This window comes from Neolamprologus multifasciatus, chromosome 19 (genome assembly GCF_963576455.1).
Source record: "Neolamprologus multifasciatus chromosome 19, fNeoMul1.2, whole genome shotgun sequence".
NCBI lineage: Eukaryota > Metazoa > Chordata > Actinopteri > Cichliformes > Cichlidae > Neolamprologus > Neolamprologus multifasciatus.
In genome coordinates, this window is record NC_140457.1 from 15,671,071 (window position 1) to 15,697,434 (window position 26,364).

Here is a 26,364-nt window from a genome sequence, read left to right on the forward strand (position 1 = left end):
TAAGAGTAAGAAATTGAACCACACTTGGTGGTGTTTGTAATTCAACTTGACTGAGGTTAAATTTCTTTTTTACTATGGATTTAATTTGTTGATATTCTAAAAATCTTTTCTTGTTGATCCCATATTGTGTAACTAGTCTGTCAAATGGAATAAATTCTGTTCCCTCTAATATATGTTCTAAGTATTTAATTCCTTTACAACTCCATTCTGGGAAATTAATCATATTTTTGTTTTGTAATATGTCAGGGTTATTCCAGATAGGTGTACGTTTGCATGGGATTAATGAAGACTCCGTTATTTTTAGAAACTCCCACCATGCTGACAGAGAAAAGCTGATGTTGATGCTTTTAAAGCATTCATGTCTTTTGATGTTTGAGCTAATAAATGGTAGGTCTGAAATCTCTAGATCATTGCATAGTGCCTGTTCAACATCTAGCCAGGGCTCATCTAAGAGGGTACATTTTAACCATTCTGAGATGAACTGAAGCCTGTTGGCTAAGAAGTATTGGTGAAAATTAGGCAGATCTAGTCCTCCTCTATCCTTGGTTCTTTGTAGCGTTTTTAAGCTGATGCGCGGGGGTTTATCTTTCCAAAGGAATTTAGAAATATGTGAATCCAGAGATCTGAACCAATCTTGTGATGGTTTGTTAGGGATCATTAAAAATAAGTAATTTATTTTTGGCAAGATCATCATTTTTATAGTGGCGACCCTTCCCATGAGTGATATGGGTAGAGATTTCCATCTAGTCAGATCGCCTTCTACTTTCTTTAGAAGTGGGATGTGGTTTAATTTAATTAAGTCTGAAAGCTTAGGAGAAACAATAATACCTAAATATTTAATATTTCCAGATTGTCTTATTAAGACATCAAATAATGTGCAAGTGACTCTGTTCTTGGGGACACTAACAGTTTTGAGGTGCTGACTGGGGTATTTAGGTTTCAGACCACTGAGCAAGGGTATCAACCAGAAACAATTTGAAATAGCAAAAGGTGCACAGCCTGTTTTAGATGACACACAAAAACTAATATGGGTCAGTGCACCTCATTTTAACAGGGATTGGTTGATGTTTGTGGACAGCCAAACACCAAAGGATGGTTCAGATCACAATCGCCATCTGTTAAACATGGAGGAACTGCATGCAGTGTTTTTGCAGGCATCAGGTTCAGTGATTGCTCTGCAGGGTCACATAACAGCATAGCAATATGAGTCCATTTTATGAGACCAGATGCACGCCATGGAGCTATCACAGTTTGTCCATGAGGTTCGCCGTATTCTCACATGATAATGGTGTCACACCTACTCTTCAGCAAGTGTGGCTTAATTTCAATCACCTTACACTGCTCTGAAAGCTCTATGTCTATGGTTTCTTAATCCCTGCAAAAAATAAGGGGCCCCAGAAACAGTTTAGGCCTGGTGCAAATGCAGGGTACTGTTGCTAAAGTCTTGATGCACTCTTCATTTTGTTAAGTTTATATTTGGTGACGACCCCCTTTATTCTTCAATGCAGCCTGAACTCTCTTTGTCAAGCTTTCTCATAATTTCTTTAAGCCTCGTCAGGAATAGTTCTCCAGGTTTCTTGAAGGACATTCAAAGCTCTTCTTTAATAATGCTGAGGTCAGGCGTATGGGGAGGCCAATCCACAAATGATAGTGTTCCACTGTATTTTTTTCTCATTTTGACACTTCTTCTTTGGCCTTCCACTTGTGTATCCTTCCCCAAAGGACAAGCTTTTCTCTGTACAGAGATGTGTCAGGTTTTTAGCAAACAGCTCTTTGGCAATCATCTTGTTGGTGCAAAACTATTACTTTATGAATGTCAAAGGTGTTATGCCTGAAGATACAATTTAAAATTGGTTCTGTGCTAAGTTGTCTGTTCTGTGTAGGCATAACACTGGTTCATCTCTTGAGTTTGATGCACTTTTATGCTTGGAATTAATGGGTCAGTGTCTTTTGGAAGACCTTCAGAAAGCCTGGAGAATTACTGCACAAGGCTAACTACAATGAAACTAAATAAAAGGAATGAGAGGTGGTTCATGACTTTTGCACTGTGGTATGTTAAAGCTGAGCTTAAATAGTTTTTTCAGGTATTTGAATAGAGAAAAAAAACACCCATTTGTTTCTTTCTTTCTTTCTTTCTTTCTTTCTCCTGAGTTCAGTGGAGTAAGATTGAAAAATCTATGAAGGGATAAAACAAAGAAGTCCTACACGTTGTGTGAACATGGCACCATGACCTCCCAAGAACAAAACTACTACCGCAAGTCCTGAGATTAGTCATTTTCAGTGGGAAGAAGGGCAGTACATGTTACAATCGATGAAAATGTCATCAGGGACAAACCTATTTTCCTCAGCTCCATTGTAGATAAACATTGTCCAATCCTGACTGTCAATCTCTCTCTGCTTTCAAATTGAGGGACCACCTCACCCCCACTTCAACTCCACAAACACACCCCCACACAAAAATCCCACTGTAGATTTCATCTGAACTGAAACACGCACACAAACACACAAAAGAAAAAAAAAAGAAACGAGGAAGGTGTACCTGCTACTGATGGGGTTTGTGTCAGATATGGATTTGTCAAATGCTGATGAATTACATGCTTTGAAATGGTAACCTCCATCAATCTTCTCAGCTCACATGCCAAAACACACAAAATCAATAACACAAAACTCCGACGCACACATCAGAAAGATGCTGACAGAAATAGATATAAAGGGAGAGTGAGATATGGTTTATAATTCCTGCCTCCCACCAAATAGCAACCTATCTTATAATAACTGTCATCAGCGATAGAGTTTTGACCCAACCTCCTACCCGTCCTGTTCCCAAAGAGCAACTGGCACATTCGCGAATGATTTCAGATCTCTGAAACATACAAACAACTTGACATTTGGAGCTAAATGAAAATTGACGCTTGGCGCATAGTGCTAGAGCTACTTATTGAAGAAATGCATGATTAGCATTCAGTGGTGAATAGAAATAAAGTACTGCAGGTAATGGGGTGTGTAAAATAGAAGCACTTCTCCAGTTCTTTGGTCAACGGCTGCTGTTGGTTAAGGTTTGTTAACTTCTAAGCTTTATGAAGCTTTGGTCCTGCAGAGCTGATTACAAGAAACCTCTCCACAAAGATGCATTTTTTTATCTTCTGTATCAGATTAAAATGAAGAAGTTTCTCCTTCAAGTGCTGCTGATGAAAAAGGCAAAAAGTTGAGCCTGTCAGTCAAATTACTTTCAATCAAGCGAGTTTTCATAGTTTCCAGTGTCAGTTTTATTGGTAATAAAACAATTTGGTGTGTGTTTGTGAGGGCAAATTATCTTGATTTATTCTCTTCTGCACTGTAACAGTGTGCATCTGTCCTCCCAGTACCACACAGTGACATAAATGTGAGGCCTCAGCTGTAGCGAGCTTCACAATGATCCTATGTATCACTCATAGTGGAGTCATGGCTCGACCAGCGCTGTGTGTGTGTGTGTGTGAGGGGAAACGAGGGACTTCAGCTGCAGATGTAGGCATAGATGTGTGTGTGCTTACAGTATGTATTATTTTCTATGTTTGCGTCCATGTTTGTGTGTAAATCAGGCAGTTGGCTATCACTGGCAGTCTTTTCGAGGATGTGCCTGAATATAGAGGGCTGTTGTTATTGGAGGGTCTGTCTCTGTACTCCACATCTAAGGGTCCATACAGACCTCCACAGGCGCTCGCTCCACAGAGTGTGTTGGCAAGACATTCAGTCCCATCACACTGAGACTCTCTTCCTCTCTAGCAACAGGGCGTCAGGGCTTTCACACCAGAGATCAGTGTCTAAGCCAAGAGGAAGAATAGGAGGAGGTCAGAGGAGTGTATGGACTGAGGAAATGATATCTGTATGAATACATGGCTGAAGAAAACATCAGAGCTTTGGAGAAAAACATAATACCATGGGAGGTAGTAAACTGGTCATTCTAACACGGTCTGCCCATTTTAGTTATTAAATTAGTTATTGAATTGTCACTCACTGGATCACTGAAGCCAAAGGAAGAATAAATCTCAGTTACTGTTTATATATGTGATACTGCGTCCTTTAACGTGCAAGCTTGGAGAGCAGGAGCAAGATCCCGCAGAGAAGAGCGACATCAGCAACAACAGCATTAATAGAGTATGTGGGGTGAAAGTGGGTTGAAAAGCGACTTGCAGATGCATGTCAAATGCAGGCGGGGGTAAAGCAACTTAAATTGTGTTTCTCAAAGGGATTCTGTCAGGACAAGCACGGAAATCAGTGTTTTCCTGTAAAAACAGACAAACATTTAAATGTACCAAAGTAAAGTAATCTCTCTCCTTTCATCTCAGACAGCACTGTCATAAAGACCTGTTTCCATCCATCCTTTACATTACTGCCATCTTGTGGCTGCAGTCTGTTATGTTTATTGAAAGGTCTGCTTGTTTTGTGCCCATAGGAAAGTGTAGCTGTCTCTGTTTAATATGTGTGCCCATCTCCTGTTAACAATGACAAGAGCTAGGCAAGCTAAGAGGCCAGCAGCCTTTTTGTTGGTGGTTTGTGAATGTGCATTGTGGATAAGTCTATGGTGTTTGACAGTGAACTGATGGTGATGGTGAAAAGTCTGGAAAATGTCTGGAAATGTATAGGATAAGTCTTTGTTTTCTGAGCATGAATTAAAAGACTGAAGAAGAATGTGTGAGTTTTTAATCTTCCATCCATCCACCCATCCATCTTCTTCTGCTTATCCAATTCAGGATTACTAGGAGGGTTGGAGCTTATTCCAATTGGCGAGAGGCAGCGTACAACCTCGCCAGTCCATCACAGGGTAAACACATGGAGACAAACAACTATTCATGCTCACATTCACGCCTATGCTCAATTTAAAATCACTGATTAAATTAACCCCATTCATGTCTTTGGATTGGGGGATGGAGTCCCATGTAGACACAAAGAAATTATGCAAATTCCAGACAGAAAGACCCAAGACTGGATATGAACCTAGGATCTTCTTTCTGTGAGGCAAAAGAGCTAAACACTTTCAGAGCTCCATACATGTGGTCTGGACTGAAAACCCCCTAAAAATGCGGATGCAAATAACAATCACCATGTCAATCTATACACTTTAAAACTTAACCGAACAATACATTGCCTAGCACTAAGACACAACATTAACTTGCAAATTGTTTTTGGAAAAAGGAATAAAAAAACAAAGATGGAAACAGTTTGAAGACTGTGGGGTGACCGCTGGTGAATCAGCACTTATTTTATTATCTCCTGCATCTGTTTCCCCTTTCCACTCGTTTCCACTCTGTTGGTATGAGTCGCAGGCTGACTCAATTGAAGGAAAGGACACTGAGTGATATTGGAAAGTAAACAATAAGTCACAGAACTCAGTAAATCAAAACCTGCAGTACATGTTTTCAGTTAATCTTCCACTAAGCTCAAGTAATGTTCATCAGAGAGATGAAATCACAAAAGTTTAGTTATTCTTAGCGGCCTGTGATCTCTTCCAATTGTGTGGCTCAGTCAGATGAAGAGTCAGAGCTACTCCTTTCATCACTTCTTGCTAGTCTGTGGATGCAAAAGACCAAGTGCTTTTATAAAACAAGTATTTGATGATTAGAGTAGTTTTGGTGGAAAATTTATGAAATAAAAGAACTTTGAATTACAATCTTGAAAAGAAGCAGCTCTGCAAAAGGCATTATTTAAACATTCAAAGCGTCACATAACAGTGCCCTGTAGGTCATCTGGCCAGGGAGGATATGCAGGAAAGTTTTAGAATATTAACAATGGCAGACACTTGGCTCCTTAATTTGTAAGCTTGTAAGCAAGTTAGCTTACCAGACCTCATAGAGGAAAAAAAAAGAAAAATTCTCTCTCCGGCCAGATTTTTAATTAAGAAGCAAGCCAGAGGGGTTATTGTTTTCACCGCGTGGCTGAAAATAAGTTGAAACTTTTCCATGTTCCCTTCATTATCCCAGCCCTGTGAACCTGTTTGTAAATTAATCTGGAACATTTTTCCCATTTTTGTTCTAATTTATAGCGTCAGATTGAATTGACCAATGTGCCCATATGATTTGGCACACGAGGTTCAAGTTCCTCTGCTGGGTGATGAAAGTGCAGAATGATCCAGGAATCTGGATCCAGGAATGGTCTCATTACTTATTACCAGTGATATTTCTCAAAGTAATTATGATTGGCACCAAGATTAAGAAATATGAAAATATAAACAAATATGGTGCAAAAACATTAGCCTGCAAAGAGTGTCAGATGAATCTGGGACAAATCAGACACATCCCAGCAGGCACAGATAAAAAATTTATGTACCTTAAAACTATGCAAAGCACTTCATGTCAATCAATATACAGTAAGTGGTGTCTGTGTACTTGATCAAAAATTTTAATCCCAAAAGTAAAAAAAAATATATGTTGTAACATCCTTACATTACATCTATCTATCTATCTATCTATCTATCTGATAATCAAATGTACATTATTAACTGATCATCAGCAAGTGTGAGGAGCATGTTTTGCTGGTGTGGAGCATTCAGGTGCCACAATCATCCCAGGAGTGGCAGTCCCAGCAAAATCACCCCAAGGTCAGACCATGCAATACTCAAAGAAACTGCAAAACACCCCAAAGAGCTATAATTCATGACAGCATAATTAGAAAAAGGCTGAACAAGTATGGCTTGTTTGGAAGGGCTCCCAATAGGATACCTCTTCTCTCTGAAAAGAACATGGCAGCACAGCTTAGGCTTGCAAATTTGCACCTGAACAAACCACAAGACTTCTGAAATAGTGTCCTTTAGACAAAAGCAAAGTGGAGATGTTTGCCCATAATGCATAGGGAAAATTAATCACAGCACATCATTATGGACACCTCATACAAACTCTCAAGTGCAGTGGCGGAGGGGTAGTGATTTGGGCTTGTTTTGCAGCCATGGAATCTGAACAGTCATTGAGTCGACTATGAACTCATGTGCATATCAAAGTACTCTATAGTAAAATGTTAGGCCATCTGTCTGACAGCTAAAGCTTGGTCCAATTTGGGTCATACAGGAGGACAATGATCATGAGCACAGCAGTACATCTACAAAAGAATAGCTGAAAAAGAAAAGAATCAAAGTCCAGACCTCAGCCTGATTGAAATGCTGTGCTGGGATCTCAGCAGACAAACAAATGTCTGCAAACCTCAATGAGCTGAAGCAATGTTGTAGAGAAAAGTGGACTAAAATGTAAGCCTGTTTCACTACAGCATAATATTCACTTTGTATTTTATAATTGCCCAATTTACATTAAAACAGATTATTAAACAGGGTATGTATTCAGTATTCAGTGCATGGCTAACCTATGAATGACAAGTCATTACCATATAGGTCTGTAAAGAGTCCAACCAGTTCTCAGTCACAGCCACTCCTCACTTTAAGTTTAAAAAAAGAAAGAAAAAAAAACAGACTGCCAATGTGAATCACAGTATGCTTCAAAACAGATGCCCATAAACCAACTAGTGAGCTTACAGTGACCAAGCCCATTTTTTATGTACAGTGTACAGGCCTCCCAAGTCTAAATCAGCAAAGCTGGGCCCATGGAAAGAGAGAAGAGTAACACTGGTTATGTTCCCCTCTTTTCTGAACACAGAAATATACAGGAGTGCTGCCAAAAACACAGTAGATATTGATATAATGTGACTGAACTGTAACATATAGTCAATTAATTGTCAGTGTTAGCAAGCTAAGCCAAAGAGCTTCCGCTATCTGGGTGAAATACAAGCTTATCAGCACGATGGACCTCCAGAATGCTGAACAGTGAAACATAACCATGCCGGGTGTTCTGCAGTGTTATGATGTTCACAGTGCACCAAAGAAGCTGACGGTGTGTCTTTGAAGAAGCCATCTTTCAGATTCCTGTCAAGAAATGCACAGAAGGTGTTGTGCCGTTTTCATATTTTTCAAAGTTAAAGCTAGAGCAGACTGGTCTGGGCCTTGCTGGCATGTGCTTTGTGGTCGTGCTCTAATTTCCGTATGCATTGGGAGTTCTACCTTTAAAGCCTGGTTGAAATGACTATTCAACCAGATCCACTTGTGAGAATGACAAGAATATCTCTGGAACCAAGCTCAAAATAACAAATGTTTTTCACTCTATTAGCACAGAGATTGATTCTCCCAAGTTGGAAGAACCTTCACCCGCTGAATTGGACTTGGCGGCTGAATGAGAATGAGGTAATGCAACCTTGAACTCATCGTAAACATAAAAGTGTATGTGGCTTCTCTGAAAGACTGGAAAACCTTTCAGAGAAACTGAGAAACTGATTTAATAATAAGTATTCTGAATGATATATAACCTGGATTTAATAAGATCTATTAACTGTATTGCCTGATTTAGGAACTCATTGCAATAGGACTAAAGAATATCGACCAGCTTGGTAAAATATAGCTTTTTGTGCTGTATGTTTTGTGTGAAGCCTCATTGCTGCCAAAAATTTCTTTTTTTCAGGATGGCAACATTTGCTCAGTATTATAGTTTTTCACTTTAGTGAAATCTCTCAGTTTGTCATTCTGATCTCTTGTAAATCATGTTTTTTATCTTTGTAATTTTATATTTCTGCAAAATCTTTCTTCAGAAACAACTTGATTTACCTTTTATGATACTATCAAAGTGCTGCAGGGAGAAACAGTTAAATTTCCTTTTTGTAAGCTCCACCCCACCAGCTCTCGACTCACCTCTAGCCTCCTTTGACCATCTCTTCTCATTAAATGCTTGTCCCCATTTTACTGACAGTTTGTCGTGCACTTGTTAAAACAAGATCTCCCGCTGCTTGAACGAGGTTTACCGGTGTGATGCAACATTGTTTCAAAACACTAATCATCAGGTTCAATTGATTAGCACATTAATCAGAGGAGTTAATTGGACCCGCACACGAATGCTAATAAACGTCTGGTTTGACAGACGCAGAAATCTCTTATTAGACTGTGCTGTACATCGTCATTACCCACAAGCTACCTTTCCCCATGTGAAAGTGCGAATATATAATCTCTTGCATTTCTCGGATAGATTAAGTTCCTCATAATTAAGCTTTAATTGGAAGTATATCACTGAGAATTAGACAATTAGGAGTAGGAGTAAGTGGTGCAAACGTAATCTTAGTTAATATGAAACTGGAGTTCAAGGGTAGGGAAAGGTGTGTGTGATTGTTTTATTTATTTTTTAGTATTTTAGTTTGTGTCAGCATTTTCTCCCGCTGGCTTTACTTGGGCACTTAGCAACATCATTAGCAAGAGATTTGGACAGTGTCTGACCTTTTCACCTCTTAGCAAACACATCCTGAATCATTTTCTGCAGACTACCAAGTTTGGTTAGTCCCCTGTGGTATTCGACAACTTCATTAGTAAGGTGATGTGACAGCACAGCAATTGGGTTTTTCCAAGATGGTGTTTACAAAAAAATATGTCTTTATATGGAGAAAGTAGCTTTCAGCGTTTGTGGGTAAGTATAGTAATATAGTGTAGTGTAAAAGTATATAAGTACAGTGGACCAAAACCAATACTGTAGTTCTACTTTCTGGATTTCTCCCTTTCCTTTTAGCGTGTAGAATCTTTTTGTGCTTGTAAAAGGTTTGTAAAGGTGCAAAGCCCATGCCAAGGAGCTATTTTCTTCCATTACTTATCAGTGTCACTTTGTAACATATTTGCATAATGCCCACCTAGTTTGGGGTGGGCATTATGAATGAGCAGCTGCCACCATTATTATCTTGCTAAAGCCATGGTTAATGTGGCTAGCACTAGCATTAACTTTGATGATATGCCCACATGCAAGAGCTAAGCCAGAATTGTAATTCTCAGAGGAAAAAACACTTTTAAAGCCACAAAAAACTGAATAAGTTACTGTGTTCATGTACACATTGCCTGATGTTATAAAACTGCATGTTTGCTGAGCGGTTGGAGAGTGGTTCCTGGGTGAAACTGGTTGCAAACAGGGTACTATGCAAAAAAACCCTCTTGTGACTGGTCATTAGCAGATTGCCACAGTCACCTGCTGTTTAAATGGAACATGGCGACTTGTCTGCAAGCATATACCAACTACTAGCTTAGCAGCAGTAAAACTTGGAAACACGTGACGCAAACCAGAAACGGAAAATGTTCACCTTAAGAGTATAAGCTGTACCTCAGCACTGCAGTCACCATATTTCAGAAGGTGCAACTTTTACTTTGAAATTGAATGGTCTCTGTTTCCAGTTTTCAGCAAATTATGGACAATCACAGCAACCTTCTAGAAACCAAAGCATTTACAAGGAGGTTTTCGACTGCCCGTTGTAGAAAACACAGTTTTCCAGTCAATAGTGTGGCAGAGGTCGCTGCATAACCTCAATAGGTCAGGTAATGCCAGTTGTTTGTTAACATTCCCCAACAGCACACATGTAAAAGATAACTGGTCGGAATGAAAGTCATTTCGTAAATGGTGGATTCTGGTTCTAATTTGAATTCCTGTATTTCAGAGGGTATAATCACTATCAAATGCAGAAGCTTAAGGTTCAGAAACTACTCTCTACCCTAGTTCTCTACCATATGCAGTATTAAATACATGAATGCTGCTAGATGTGTCAGTAGTACCACAACTAACAGTGCAACAACAGTGAAATTTACATTTTCTATCACTTGTGCCACATGTTAGTTGGATCTGTTGAGCCTAATGGACAAAGCCTTCATCAACAGATCTCTATCATGTTTTATGAGAGACTGAAATCATACAAACATGATTTCAGTCTCTCATAACATCTCTCATAACATGCACCTGTCTGATGGACAGGTGCATGTTTGATGTGTTCCTAGGATATCACACCTTCTCAGTCCATTAAGGGGTCTGGAGAATGGAGGTCTGACTTGTGAGTTTTATTTTTCTTTTCTAGTGTTCACTTCACTGTTTATGCGCTGACTTCTGTGTCTACGTCTATGTCTGCCAGTTGATTCTCAGCGCAGTGTGGCCGACATGACTCGGTTTATTTATAGCAACAAAACATCATTCTAATGCCAATGTAAAGGGCAGATGCTTTGAAAGGTGAGGAAGTTGTGTTCTGAGCAAGAATGTTATCAGCAAGCTGAGGGAAGAAAGAGAAGAGGGAGACTTTAGGAGGCAGTCGAAAAGAGGACATGGAAATAGCATTTAGGGTAAATACATAGCCACTCTTTGCAGATTGCTTAATTCAGCTGTTGTCTGGACCCACACAGAGATATAAAGTACAGTATATACTGAGACAGAGTCTGGGCATAACTGCAGGTGCTTTAATTAGAAACTAAATAATGCAACAGAATGGATGAGTGAGCCTAAAGCGGGAAAACGGACTGGTGGTCAGACTGAGGGGGGAAGAAATGTTTCTTAATCATAGCTTTGTGCCTTGGAGCATGGTAAGTTTTTAATGAATGATTGAAAACCAATCATCAATGGTGGTATAGTAATACTGCAGGATGCCAGATGACCTTTTCCTTTGAACGGAGTAAAAAATGACATTCCAGCAGAAAAATTTGATGGCTTTTTTCTTTTTTTACTTATTATATGTTTCCCCCCTCCTATAGGTTTCAATTAAATTGCCCTACTGAGTTCTTCACTTAATCTCTTTCTTGGCTTGTGGCAAAGTGTGATTTTGTTTTTTTCTGGATGCCATTTTCCAATTTAATAGAAGTGCATTTATGTTCGCCTGTGTTATGAATTAAAATGGAGTTTTTTATGGGCAGGGGTGCATGCTGCCATGGTTGAGCACCTCTTCATTTAAGCGCTCTGTACCTTGAAGGTGAAGAGTGCAGAGCCTTTGTGAACTCCATAAAGTGAGTTGCAAGAGTTCTGCCTTCGGTGTTGTTGAAGGTAAGGTTCCAAACTTGCCCTTGAAGAGGTGCTGGCTCCTGGTGAATTATGGATACAGTTAGTAGTTCACTGAGAGGGTTATATTTTTTCAGGAGACATTAGAGTCTCCATGATGAGTATTATCTCCATTAGGAGAGACAATATCAGGGCCTATTATATGATTCATTTTATGAAAATCCAAATTAAAACCCGGCCTTTTGATGCAACTGCCTTGGTAATGATATAAACAAAATAACACAATCATCCCTCATATATTTTATGACTCGAGAATGAGTCATGGCAGCTGACAGATCAGAAATCTTTCAGATTTTTTTCAGCAGGGCCTTGTGGATCTGGCCTTCCCATTCGGAGACATTAGAGGCTCTAATGAGGACAACCCAGTGATCTGTGGACCATACAACCCATCCTCTCATTTCTCCACAACATGAAAAGACAAGCAGAGAACCGCCTACAACACTTCCCCACATAAGCACTGTTGTGGCCGTAACACTTTTTTTTTGAACGACCCGACATTCCCTGAGAGACAAGGCAATCTTTCACATCAAAAGATGTTTTGTTCATGCTGCCCCTGAAATTATTCCCAGCTGACACATAGCTTGTTAGCCCCCAGAAGCCTTTCCTGGGACATTTGGCATGAAGAGAGACTGTTACGTAAAGGCTAATGAGTGCTTGGCAATGGATTGACAGAGCCCATGGGCGTCCTCGGCTGATGGTTTTGTAAATGTGTCAGTGCGTAGATACACAAGTGTAACATTATTGTCTAAAATTAGTGCATTCATGTGTCAGTCTTCAGGCCTGTGCTGATGGCTTGTCATTCATGGTTGGTTAAATAAGGCTGGTCAGTCAATCTGTTAGAGTCTTTAAGAGCCTTACGTTTAGTCACTTCTGCCTGTGGGTAACATGCTGCCACCCTCTGCTGTCTACAGGCAGGTTCAAGGCCCTGACAGGACCCAGTCATGCTTTGTTATTTGTTATCCAAGAAGATTATTAAAACTGCCATTGGACTGTTCTACAAATAGTTGAATGGCATGAGAACACAGAGGAGGGGTGCTGAATATGTTTTTAATGGCTATATATCAGTTGTAGTCTGGTTAATTATGCATCAGAGGCTAGTCAACCTTCAATACCGTGCAAAAGTCTTGAGTCACCCTCACTTCTTCAACACTCTAGGATAATGAGAAGTAGATGAAGAGATTTATTGAAATGTATTGTGTAATCATGTATGGAAATACAGTATACAAGGCACAGTTAGCTTGAAAGTTAAATGTTTAGTTTCACCGCCTTTATTTTTCAAGACAGCCTGAACTTTCTTAATCACGGTTTGTTATAATTTAAGTAGTCTTCAGGAATACTTCTCCAGGCTTCTTGCAGGACATTCAAAGCTCTTCTTTGGATATTGGCTGCCTTTTTTTCATTATTTGTTTTCATTATTTGTCCAATTAATCCCAATTAATGCTTCAGTAATGTTGAGGTCTTGATGCTGGGGAGGCTAGTGCATGACTGATAGTGTGGCACTGTATGTTTTGTTTCTGCCCAGGTAGGATTTATGGTATTTGCTGTGTGTTTGGGATCATTGTCGTGTTGAAAAATAAAGCTATTGGTATTGCAACAAGATCTCCAACACTACTGGCTGATATGCAGCCCCAAAACATGACAGTGACAATCTTGACCATTTTTTTACAGACAGTGTTTTACCTCTCTCCTGACCTCCTCCATCCATAATAACAATTATTTGAAGCAAAATTTTTAAATTTGGATTAATTGCTGTATACTATACTTACTTATTATAAGTAAGTATAGTACTTACTTATAATAAGTAAGTACTTATTATACTACTTATTTTTTGGGCCAGTTCTTGTGTTATTTGGCATACTTCAACTCTCTGTTTCCTTTACTTTCCAACAATGAGTTCTTGACAGCTACCTTTCCACTGAAACCGTTTCTGATGAGGCTTTAGTCAACAGTACGTAGAACAGCTGAAGGGTGGGAGGGAGGTGCATCTCTCAGGTCCTCTGTTGGGTGATTTTTTTCCTGTTTGGTAAGGACATGACTTTCAGATACTGTGCATCTGCTGTAAATAGCTTTTTGACTTGCAAGTTCTTCTTTTGTCTTCCACTTTTCTCAGTATTTTCAAGGACACACTACACACTATATTAGAGATATGCCAGGTTCCCAGCTAATAGGTCTTTGGGAATCACCTTGTTGGTGCAAAAATACTATTTTATTATTATATTTTATTTTTATACCTTTGGTAAATTCAGTATATTGGAACAAATTCTCTGTTTGTGCAACAGTCTGCTAGTAGACACTATCTCTACTTTCAAGATTAGGCTTAAAACTTTCCTTTTTGCTAAAGCATATAGTTAGGGCTGGACCAGGTGACCCTGAATCCTCCCTTAGTTATGCTGCAATAGACGTAGAGTTTTTCCTTTCCAGTCACCTTTCTCACTCACTATGTGTTAATAGACCTCTCTGCATTGAGTCATATCTGTTATTAACCCCCGTCTCTTCCACAGCATGTCTTTATCCTGTCTTCCTTCTCTCACCCCAAACGGTGGCAGCAGATGGCCCCGCCCCTCCCTGAGCCTGGTTCTGCCAGAGGTTTCTGCCTGTTAAAAGGGAGTTTTTCCTTCCCACTGTCACCAAAGTGCTTGCTCAAAGGGGGTCATTTGCTTGTTGGGTTTTTCTCTGTATTATGAAGTGCCTTGAGGCGACTTTTGCTGTGATTTGGCACTATATAAATAAAAATTGAATTGAATTGAATAGTAACAAAGTGCATAAAAATGCAGTTTAAATTTTATTCTCTGCGGAGTTATCTGTTATGTATAGACACAAAACTGGTTCAACCCTGGAGTAGGTGCCTTTTTATGCTTGAATGACTCTTAAGTCACTGTTAAATAGCTTAATATATATATATCAGTTGCACAGAAGTAGCTGACTACGTAAGTAATCTGGACGCTACAGCTTTAAGCAGCTGCGCGCGCTCCCGCGGACGGTAATCACGATGACTGTCTACCTGGAACTAAGGGGGCAAAACAATCGCATGAGTGCTGCTGTTTGACTGAGGAAGAATAAAGTAGTCGTGGTAAGCCAATCACATGACCACTTAAAGACAAAGCAACAAGGTGATATATACCAGTTTATAAATTGTGTTGATAGGCCACGTAAAACCAGAATCATGATAAACAATATATACAGGGCGTTTTTCCTCAATAGTTTCGTCACGTTTACTGTCTATGGACAGCGCAGCAAGCACTCTCTGCTTATGAGCAAAAAAAAAAAAAAAAAACAGGGGAGAGCGAGTTTTGAGATGTGAGAGATTTGTGACGTTTAGCGTGTTTGGAGTGTGTAGTTAATGTGTTGTCTTGTGTAGTTAGTGTGGATAGTGGATAGTTTTGTGTTGTCTCCAGGTAGAAACAGGAGTGATACACCTGCTGCTGTCAGACCTGCAGGTATCAGGCTGTGATGTTCTCCTTTATAGTTGACAGAAATTATTTCTTTGGAGTGCCAAAAATAATTTGTGTGGCATCTTATTGAATGCAGAACATCTGATTGTTCTGTAAATAGTTTGAAATGGTTATTTAAAAAATCAAGGTAAAAGGTAAATGGATGCAAACTTTGTTGTTTGCAAAACTTGTGCTTATGATTTTAAAATTGTCAATTTATATTTGTGTTTAAAGTTATGAAATATATATTTCATAACTTTAAATGCAAATATAATGAATCATATGATTCATTAAACATGTTTGTGGTTGTTACAGTAAAAATATAACTTTTTCTATTCTAATTTTATGTTTTTTGTCTGATTTTAGATCAATTGTGTTAGTACAGTATGTAAAAAATGAAAACATGACTGTAAATTTAGACACGTGAAATTGTGCTGAAAAGGATGATACCAAACGAGGCAAAGTAAATAGTTTTTAAAGGTGACATGTGGAGGGAAAATCAAAAGTAGTTAAAAATGGCCAAAGTGAGAAATCAAAGATATTACTCATACAGTGTGACTTCACAATAACAAGGTAGTCACACCCAAAGCACACCCTGCTTTCCTCGCTGTTTTACTCAAAATGGTACTCAGTTTACTAAATTGACCACCAAGCTACAGTGAGGAAGTCTTAAAACTAGTAACACAGACAATAAAGTGTTTACTGAGGTCATAAATAAAATGGCAGGGAAACATTTTCTCAATAACTTCTATATAATCAAACTTATTTTTGCAACCATAGCAGCCACCCACTGCTGGCCATTAGAAAGAATGCATGTCTACATTAGTTTCACACACATAACGTAGAAGGAGAATGAATCGAAGGGTAAATTGCAAATTTAGAATTCTTGGTAACGAGTTAGGAAGAAGTGCTCAGCTTAGTTGAAAAGACAAATTACACAATTTTATTCATTCATTACACCTTTGCTCTACATGTACTTTTCCTTTAAAAAATACAAATGCTGTCTTACAGCCCTGTCCAAGGCTTTTGAACATACACTGGAATCAAGGACTGACAAGGCAGGTTTTAGTTATTTAGTTATTTAGTTATCGTTGCTAAGGTACGATCAGACAACCATTCTTAATCAGATCAGTGGAATGCTTTTCAAATGCTTTAAATAGGAGAGAAATGAGGGTGACCGTGATTCTCCAGAAGTAATCAGCGGGGGCATTTGAAATGCAAAAACGGAGTTGAAAAATTATTCTCTCTCATTCTGCTGCATAATTTCGGCGAGGCAGTTTGGAGGAAAAAGTGCAGAATATAAATTTTACTCTTGGAGATTTGAAGCTGGGACGTCAGCTGCGGTGAGTTGTTTTCTGAGATGTGTCGTTTGCTGGAGTCAGCATTCTTGATGGCCAGATGATTTTAGAGCCCCCATGTATCTGCCACAAAATATGTTTTTTGCTTTGGGTACATTTGTTTTGCAAGCATTTCACATTTTTCCTGCAACACCCCTCGTAAGCTGCATTGATTTGTCACTAGAGATATTAGCCTGTCATGACCTAGGTATATATTTTGTGGGAAGATTAACACTCTCTCCTAAGCTCTGAGTGCAGATGCTATTTTCTGAAGTGTTTTATATTTTCTTCCTTTTCTTGAGGAGTAAGAGCCAAAAGTCTTGAGCAGAATACTTTTGCTAATATATAGATCATTTACTAAGCCTTTCCATCTCCTCACACTTTTGACTTTATATGTAATCTCTCTTCCTTTGCTGCAACGGCTGCATCTATCGGCTGAGTTTTGATCCCTGTGGAAACTGCAATTTATACTTGAAGTTTTAGTCAAACGAACAAACCTGTGCTGACGCTGCACAGCCATTAAAAAAGATGAAGTATATTCACACCCTTATTAGCACAAAAAGTACATGCAACTAGGCTAGAGTTACGTTCTGACAAGCATATATCACAGATGGCAAACTCTGTTAGGTAATTTTCAGATGTGCAAACATAGGAGTGGAATGAAGTGAATTTCCTATGTACTGAGATACAGCAACAGAAACAAAGGAGGACGAAAGAAGTGATGCATGAAGAAATGAGCAGGAAGGACACTGAGGAAAGGTGGGGCTCAACAGATCAAGACATCGCATTGAAACTGCGGGAGCTTAGTGTAGACACAGCAGGAGGCTGGTGAGGGGAAAATCATGTCAGGGAATATCATGCTGTCACAAATCATCCTGCCATCTCTCAGCTGAGATTGATCTGCCAGCCTTCTGTTACTCAGCCTTTACTCACCCTGAGTTTTTTTTTTTTACCTCCTCACAACGCAACTGAAACATTTCTCTGTGTGGATGCGTGCTGTCGTCACAAGCAAGTCACTATGGCACCAGTGTGGGATCATGAGGTCAGCGCTGTTACTGGACGTGGCAGAAGAGGATTAGTGGCCCAGTAGGGGGAGAGAACAGCCGCCCTGCAGTGGAGAACCAGCTGGTCAGCAGGCCGGCGAGCCCAGCTCCATCTGTCAGTCACCTGCTTGACCTGCTGGGTGGTCTGCTAAATCTCTGTGCCTCCCGTAGCTCCCAGAGATTATGTCACCGAATTTGGCCGTACCGTGGTTCATCTACAATCACAGTGAAATGAATGCGCAATTAAAGTCACATTCTCGATGCGCCTATATGCCTGCATGTACTGAAAATGTTGATGAAAAATTTGACAGGTGCCTCTTGCTCACCGATTCTCTATTTAACATGCAGTATAATGGAAAATAAAAAGTTAATTTAACCTCCTAGGACCTGGCATCCACATATGTGGACATCACATTTTGGGTTGTCTAGACCAAAATACAAAACTTTGCTCTACAAGGGCCTGATATCCACTTACGAGGACGTTATACTGCCACTGCTCTATCAAAATTTAAAACAAATGTTCTCATATGTGGATCTCATTTTTCTCAGAAACAAAAATCAGGTAAAAAAAAAAAATTGGTAATTATTTGTTTTTACATTCATCAGGTCCCAATCAGCCCAAATAGCAAAGAGAAATTAAAAATGCGTCACATGAAAGAGTTCGGGTCTTAGGAGGCTAATAGTGAGAAAAATCTAAGATTTCACTTCCTTTGACAACTACTTTGTAATTGAAATTAATGTTTCACTTTGGCATCGTTAGCACTGTGTAATATTTGAGGTAACTATCTAAAATAAAATGGCCAACAATATAGTTAGGGCACATGAACACACAAAGGACACTTAGTTACATCTGCTAGTACTGGGTTAGACCTCCTTTTGCCTTCAGAATTGAATTAGTGCTTTGTGGAAATTGCCTTGAGGCGACTGTTGTTGCGATTTGGCGCTATATAAATAAAACTGAATTGAATTGAATTGGCATATATTTAAAAAGGTGCTGGAGACATTCCTCTGAGGTTTTGGTGTATACTGTATATTGACATGACATCTCACAGTTGCAGCAGATTTTTCGGCTGCACATCCATAAATCAAATGTCCAGTTCTACCACATCCCAAAAGTACTTGATTGCATTGAGATCTGGTGACTGAGGAAGTCATTTGATTTAGGGCTGGGTATCGTCACTGATTTCTAGAATCGATTCAATTCCGATTCACAGGGTCCAGAATCGATTCGATCCACGATTCGATTTAATTCGATTCGATTTGATTCACTTCGATTTGAATCTGGGAAATTTTGACAGTCAGAAATATTATAATTCAGATCAGTACATTTACATATTTTTGTATCTATAAAAAGGAAGCTGACACACGCAAGACTTTGTCAAAGGTGTGAGCGTCACAGCAGAGGCCTTTGTGTCAAAGTAGCTGAAGATAAAACACAGAAACACATGAAGGTGATTTTTCCTGGCCTGGGATTTTATAAAAATATTCTGCAGTAAAAACGAAAAGAAAACCATTAATCAACATATGAACATTACCTCTGAAGTTACAGCGGTTTTATTAGAGACATGGCTAAGCATTTTGCATTTTGCATAATTTTAAAAAGTTTAAATTTGTTCAGCATTGAACGGCAGAAATTAGGTTTTCTTTTCGGAAGTATATAAAACGGAAAGAAAAAAAAGTCGGCCGATAGCGCTGTAAACAAAGGTAGACTTGTGCGTAACAAGCAAGCGAATAATGCAGAAAACCATAAAGAGAGAGAGAGGGGGAGAGAGAGAGAGAGAGAGAGAGAGAGAGAGAGCTGTGCATCATGGTAGAAGCAAAACAGTAAAAGTAAGAGTGAATACATGACGATGTTTATGTGAAGTGTAGTTTGGATCTTCTTTTGCTGCTGGTTCGGTCAATATTGTTTGGAGAGACATCAAACTAACAGCTTTACAATCAGTGCATAAAGGGCGTGAACACAAAGCCCGGACCCGCCGACAGATCAGAATCAGCAGCTGTCGGCTTTCAGCCCCGACTGTGAGAAATTCGACATCTGATTCTGATCCGCGGGCTGCGCTGTGTGTTTAAGTCTTTGTGCAGAATCCGTGTTCCTGCTCTCATTTACTGTTTTAGCTGTTTGGTGGTTGTTGAAGTTTTGTGAGATTTCACCTGAGATTCTGGCATTTCGGGCAAAATAAATTTATATTAAAAAATCGATTCAGGATTTTAATGAATCGATTTTACGTAATCCAAGCCAGAATCGATTTTAATCGATAAATCGATTATAAAAACCCACCCCTAATTTGATTACAGTGAACTCATTCTAATATTCATAAAAACAGTTTGAGATGATCTGAGCTTTGTAACATCTTTGTGTTACCCTGTTGGAAGCAGCCATCAGAAGATGGGTACACTGCAGTCATAAAGGGGTGGACATGGTGAGCAATGATACTCAAATAGGCTGTGTCATTGAAGTCATGCTCAGTTGGTACTAAGAGGCCCAAAGTAGTAGTAAATATTCCACACACCATTACATCACCATTAGCAGCCTGAACCACTCATAAAAGGCGGGATGGATCCATGCTTTTGTTGTTTACCCCAAAATCTGATGTGTGAATGTTTCAGCAGAAATTAACACCCATCAGACACATACAACACTTTTCCAGCCTTCTGGTTTTCAGTTTTGTTGAGGCTGTGCAAATTGAAGCATCCGTTTCCTTTTCTTACCTGACTAAAGTTGCACCTGCTGTGGTCTTTTGCGGCTGTAGCCGATATGCTTCAGTGTTCAGAGTGTTGTGCATTCTGCATGTTTTGGTTGTAATGAGCAGTTATTTGAGTTTGGTGTTTAAACAATACTTAGCGGGTACAAAGGAGAGCAGAGTTTGGTAAGGAAACATCAAGTCTCATTACACCAGAAAATATTTTTCTAGTTTTCTCTTGCCCAAATTTGGTAAGAAGTTGTGATTTATAGCCTTTGTTTCCTGTTGTATAGCTGGCAGGAGTTGCACCTGGTGTGGTCTTCTGCTGTTATAACCCATCTGCCTTAAGATTTATTGTGCTATACATTCAGAGATGCTCTTCTACATACTTTGGTTGTAACAAGTGGTTATTTGAGTTACGGTTGCCATTTCAATAATTAAATATCATTAGAAAGAAATGAACATAACTTATTCTGCTGCCCTCAGGTGAATGTATGGCTATTCACCCTATGCAGCGAGCTTAACATAAGAGGAGATGGTTCCAGGAACGACAGGACACATCGCGTTGTCTTTGTGTCTTTAACTGAAGACCGTTTTTTCCTCTTTTAATTTGTAAGACTGTGAACATACAGTAAAATAATACGTAAGCATCAGTATCAACATATTTTGTAAACAAAACAGAAGTTAGCAACATAGCTTTCCTTACGCTTTACATTCACCATAAACATCTTTCCTTATACGTTCAAATAACCTTTTAAGTAACATGAAAGTAACAAATCTTACAGAAAATGAAGTTAGACATTGCTTACTTACAGATTATGGCTCAACAAACTCCCCAACAATGTACACTGGGCTTAAAGTTTCGCAGCTTGTTCTCTGCTCCATGCATTCTCTCCCACTGCCTGCGTGAACTTTTCCTGCTGCTTACAACCCATTAGTGATGGGTCGTTCGCGAACGAAATGGCTCTTAGAGCCGACTCTTTGACGTGAACGACGCGAGCCGGTTCCTTATCGCGAGCCGTCACGTGGTTTGTTTTTTTCTTTCTTTCTCTCAGCCTCTCTCTCGCACTTTTTTCCCGCTTCACTCAGCACGTGAGCCTTGTGCTTTACACTGGGCAGAGGGGGGAGGGGCGGTAGTTACACTCAGTAGCACAGGAACAGAGCCAGAGAGAGAGAAAGAGAGCCAGGGACAACAACGTCACATTAGAAAGGTATAGTAATCATCCACAACTATTTTCAGTTGCAGATGATAAAGAATTCAGAAAGTTTATTCATGCAGGTCCATATGACAGAGAATATGCATCTTCTTTTTGTTTTCATATTTTAATTTATGTTTAATTGTGTTGTGGTTTGCAGTGTTTTGTGTTGTTTCACTTTAAATTTGTTAAAGGAAAAAGCTGAAAATTTAAATAGTTAAAAGTTGAAATGTGAATAGTTGATTTTTGTATTATATGATTTATTTATTACATTTTATGTGGAGTGAATAAATAAAAGTATATTTATGGTGGCCCCTAGAGACAAAGCACATACAAACTTCAAATCACGTACGAACCCTGAAGCACGTACAAACTCCAAAACACGTAAAAACACGTACAAACTCCAAAACACGTAAAAACTCCAAAACATGTAAAAACACGTACAAACTCAGAAGCACATAAAAACTCAAAACACGTACAAAACACAACAGAAGTGCTCCAGAATGCTAGGGCGCAGTGTTGAGCTTTTGTTACCTAGTGGCTACACAAGCCAGCAAGTACCAACGACCGGATTTGGTGTGTGGTAGTAACAGGTAAATGAACATTGTTTTTAAATTATTTGAATATATATGAGTGCCTGTGTATAAATACACAAACATGCTTTCAATTGTGTAATTTAAGTGATCTAGTAGCTCTGCTTTGGAAGTTCAGTTCATGCTAGAAATGTGTTTTGGAGTTTGTACGTGTTTTGTCTCTAGGGGCCACCGCATATATTTATATATAAACATATATAAATAAAACCACTTTTTTTACGTTAGTAATTCCTTTTGTGCATAATTTAATATTATTGTTAATAATAAATTAATCAAAGCAACAAAACAACCTGAAGAGCCGGTTCGGAGCCGAAAGAGCCGGCTCTTTTTAGTGAGCCGAACCGAAAGAGCCGGCTCTCTAAAAAGAGCCGGAAATCCCATCACTACAACCCATCACCAAAGGGGGCAGTGTAGTGCACACCAAATAACCAAAGAAGAAGCCACAAACTGAAGGGGTAATACTGCCCACTATTGGGAAACCTGAGAAATGCGCCAGCCAAAGAAACCCAACAAAGTAACAACCGAGGGGCAGAATACTTATTGATTTATAGAATTTAGTATTTGGCTGTTAGGCTCAGATAGCCCGTCTAAGTGGATAGGAATCCAAGTGATGATGGAGATTAGAGCAGGACCGCTGGTGGTGGCAATGAAGATGGAGGATTGAATGGAGCCTGGGTGATGACAGGCTCAATTGATGGGGAGGAGGTGGGTTGCACGAAGGTATCTGCAAAGGAGAATAATACAATGCACAGTGAGTTTAAAGTATGCTGCATGAATGCTGATTGGCCTGAAGAAGTCCGGGATAAATATGATTGGACTAGACCAGTGATGTCACAAACAGCTTGACAGAGTGGGAAAGTAGAAGTGATGTGAAGCTTAGATTTAGCTGGCAACACCTGGGAGCAGACAAATGTGAGACCATACAGCTTCCTTATTGAACTTACACATATGCATTACTAAGCTCAGCGAAGCATTTTGGTCAAGAGAAAAGCAACTCACTGGATAATTTCTCTTTTTCATACCAGTCTTTGTAAACAGATGGTTGTGTGGGAAAATCCCAGTAGATTAGCAAATCCATCAGAAACACTCAGGCTGTCTGGCACAAACAATCATGCCACGTTCAGTCTGTGAAATCACCTTTCATCTCCATTCTCGGGCTCTCTTTGAACTTCAGCTGGTCAACTTGACCATATCTACATGGCTAAATACTTTGAGCTGCTAATGGAATTGGCTGATTAGATATTTGTATTAATGAGCAGCTGAACAACTGAGAATACAGTTCAATAGACACTGCCAGTTCAGGTGTGAATATATTTTTCTGTTCTTGCTTTAAGAAAGGATTATAGATTAAGTATTTTTAAAGCATGCAAACTCTTTACTTGAAATTACTGATATTTTTCTGCAAAACTTGCCACATATGATCAGCAGCTCAGCTCCTGCAAATCAGCTATCGGGACTGGAGTGAGTGAAAACAGCAAACCTGGTGGCAGCATTTGAATTTTTAGCCTCGCATGTGGCCTGAAGGTTCAGTCAGCTTTATCTTGGAGCTTGTTTGACCTTTGAGTGCTTTAATCTTTTAATAACCGATGAGATGACATTACTTTAACGCAATGGACGATGGACAAAAAGCTTTTCCTTTGTGTGTCAGATGGGATAATGAAATCATTCTGTAATCTAGGGACAATGATTTAAACCACAGCTTGTTGGATTATGTTACAGTCAGACAAAAGAGAATAATTTTAAATCTTTTCTGAATTAAGGCCTATCACTAGATGCAAAAACATGTTTTATTTTCATGCACTGGCCAGTTTTAAGGTTTTGAACATGAACATACTTTCAAACTAGTGGAGAAAGTATACAAAATACACATTTAAGCATTTAAATTAATTAAGTTAATTAAATATCACATATTCAGAAAATTCACAATTTTCAATTTTTTACTGTAAAGTGGTAATATTTAGTATTTTTAATCCTATTCACACATAGTGTCAAACATTCAAAAAGGTCTTTTTTGATTGTTTTTACTGCTTCTTTCCCCCTAACACTCCCATTTTTAATCAACACATGCACCCAAAGAAAAATACACGAGCGTTGCCATTGCTGCAGCCTTTTATTAATTGTGAGAGCGGAGTTAGCTGCTAACTTTTATGCGTATAAGTGCATCAAAACAACAGGCTTCGTAAAAATCCTCTTCACAGTGTGTTTAATGTTGAGTTCAAACCAGTTGTTATTGGAATCTTTCAGGACTTCCCAGGAAATGTTATTTTCCCAAGCCTTCAATCACCCCAGTTCTGTCACAGCTTCTGCTTCTTATCTCATCCCTACCCGAGTCAGGTACCAAAACAAAAGGCGTTTTCTCTCCCTCCGTATTTGAAACAACGCTGCATTTTGTTTTTACTGCTGAATCCCTCTGACAGCTGTTGTGGGTTCCTGTCAAAAAGCATTGTTTCTGTTTTTTTTAATTCTATTATTTCCCAGTCTCAGTCACACTAACAAGGAGTGAATAAACAGAAGGTAGAGTAGAAGAGCAACAGCACTGGAAATGCTTCTGCCCAAGAGACTCAGCAGAATTCTGGAGCTCAGAAAGGTTAAACTTCATGGCATGATCTTTCAAATTGTTTTCTCCTTTGTCTGATATACATGCAGAGTTGTCGAGGAAAAATTATAAAGCGCACCAAGAGTTGGAGTAGCACTCTTCAACAATGCCTCAGTTTCTCTCATGTTGCCGCCTTTGTGCTTAGCGCTGAAAGCCGCTGTCTCCCCCCAACAATAACAGATGTCAAAATCATGTTCCCTTAAAAGTTTATAACTGCTGTGTGCTTATTGCAGTCATCGTGGTAGAAAGCCAATTGTGTTTGATTGACTGTGACTGTGATTGGCAGAAACTTGGCTCCATTGTTTGGCCGCTCATGTTATCACATTTGAGAAGCGCGGCTAGCCTGAGGCAGTAAAAAGCAAGAGGGATATTGGCTCCTGAGTAGCTGGCATCAAGCCTCTTTCAGACAGGCAATTCCAGGGGAGCAATTGTCTGGTTTAATTGCTCCAAAAAAGAAAGACGGCGAGGCGGTGAAACTAACAAGCTGTCTACAGAATCAGTAATTTACAGACTCAACGATAAAAACAGTTTTCTATATTTCTTCTTTTTTTTCCACTTGATTCTCTCTCTCTCTTGCCGTTCCAGTTTCTGTGAAATACTCACATGGCAGGCTGGTATAATTTGCGGTTGTGATTTGCACAGTGGGACAGAGACGCAGTGATTTCACTTACTCTCAGACCGATTTGATGGGCCAGAGCTATCTACTACCTCTGCTCCGGGCACATTTCTAAACTACGAAAAACACAGAGGAACACACCTTAGCCAAGATAAAGTGTAGTGTCTTAAGAGCACATGGTAATGTAAATGGAGAACCCAACCAACCAACCAACCAACCAACCAAATTCTGTATCTGGCTCTGCACAAAAAATGACTTTGCTCCATTTTCTCCCCCAATTTCCTTCACAGATCACAAATATTCTACTAGCTCAATGAGCTATTCAGATTATAACAAACAACACTGCAATAAAGTGATTCTTATTTTGCCTTACATTCCTTCTAGTCATCATCACCTCCTACCGTAACCCATCTTCTGTAATTATTAAGGGGTAAACATTTTTGGTTTGGCAGGCAGGTAAAGTGTTATTGCCGCGGGTTTCAGTTCAAGCAAAATTTAATATTACATAAAGACAACCATGAGTAAATGTGAAACAAGTGATGATTACATTTATTAAGGGAAAAAAGTTATCCAAACCGACATGGCCCTGTGTGAAAAAATAATAAAACCTAAGAACTGGTTGTGACACCTTGGCAGCAAGAACTGCAGTCAAGCATTTGTGATAACTGGCAATGAGTCTTTCACATCGCTGTGGAAGAATTTAGCAGCAATATTTACAGAATTCCTTTTATTCAGGCACCTTTGAACGTTTTTGAAGCTAAACAACCTGTTTAAGATCATGCCAAAGCATCTAATTGACTTTGACTAGGCCACTCCAAACATTTATCTGTAGTTAATTTCTTTAACCATTCAGAGATGAAATTGCTGGTGTGTTTGGGATCATTGTTGTGCTGCACAAATAAATATGCTTGAGCTTCATGAACTTATGTCTTCATGATTTTCTGGTAGAGAGCAGAACTCATAGTTGTCCAGGTCCTGAAGGAGCAAAGCAGCCTCCATCACACTACCACCATCATGTTTGACTA

At 39.2% G+C, this 26,364-nt stretch overlaps 1 long non-coding RNA gene across 1 annotated transcript in view; it reads left to right on the plus strand.

Annotated features, from left to right (window-relative positions):
- The first annotated feature begins 584 nt into the window (after positions 1 to 584).
- The window catches only part of LOC146496258 (uncharacterized), a 63,008-nt gene continuing 37,228 nt past the window's right edge, over positions 585 to 26,364 (plus strand). Inside the window, exon 1 of the long non-coding RNA XR_014871283.1 lies at positions 585 to 15,182. This is a non-coding gene — a long non-coding RNA (uncharacterized LOC146496258). The remainder of the gene's footprint in view (positions 15,183 to 26,364) is intronic.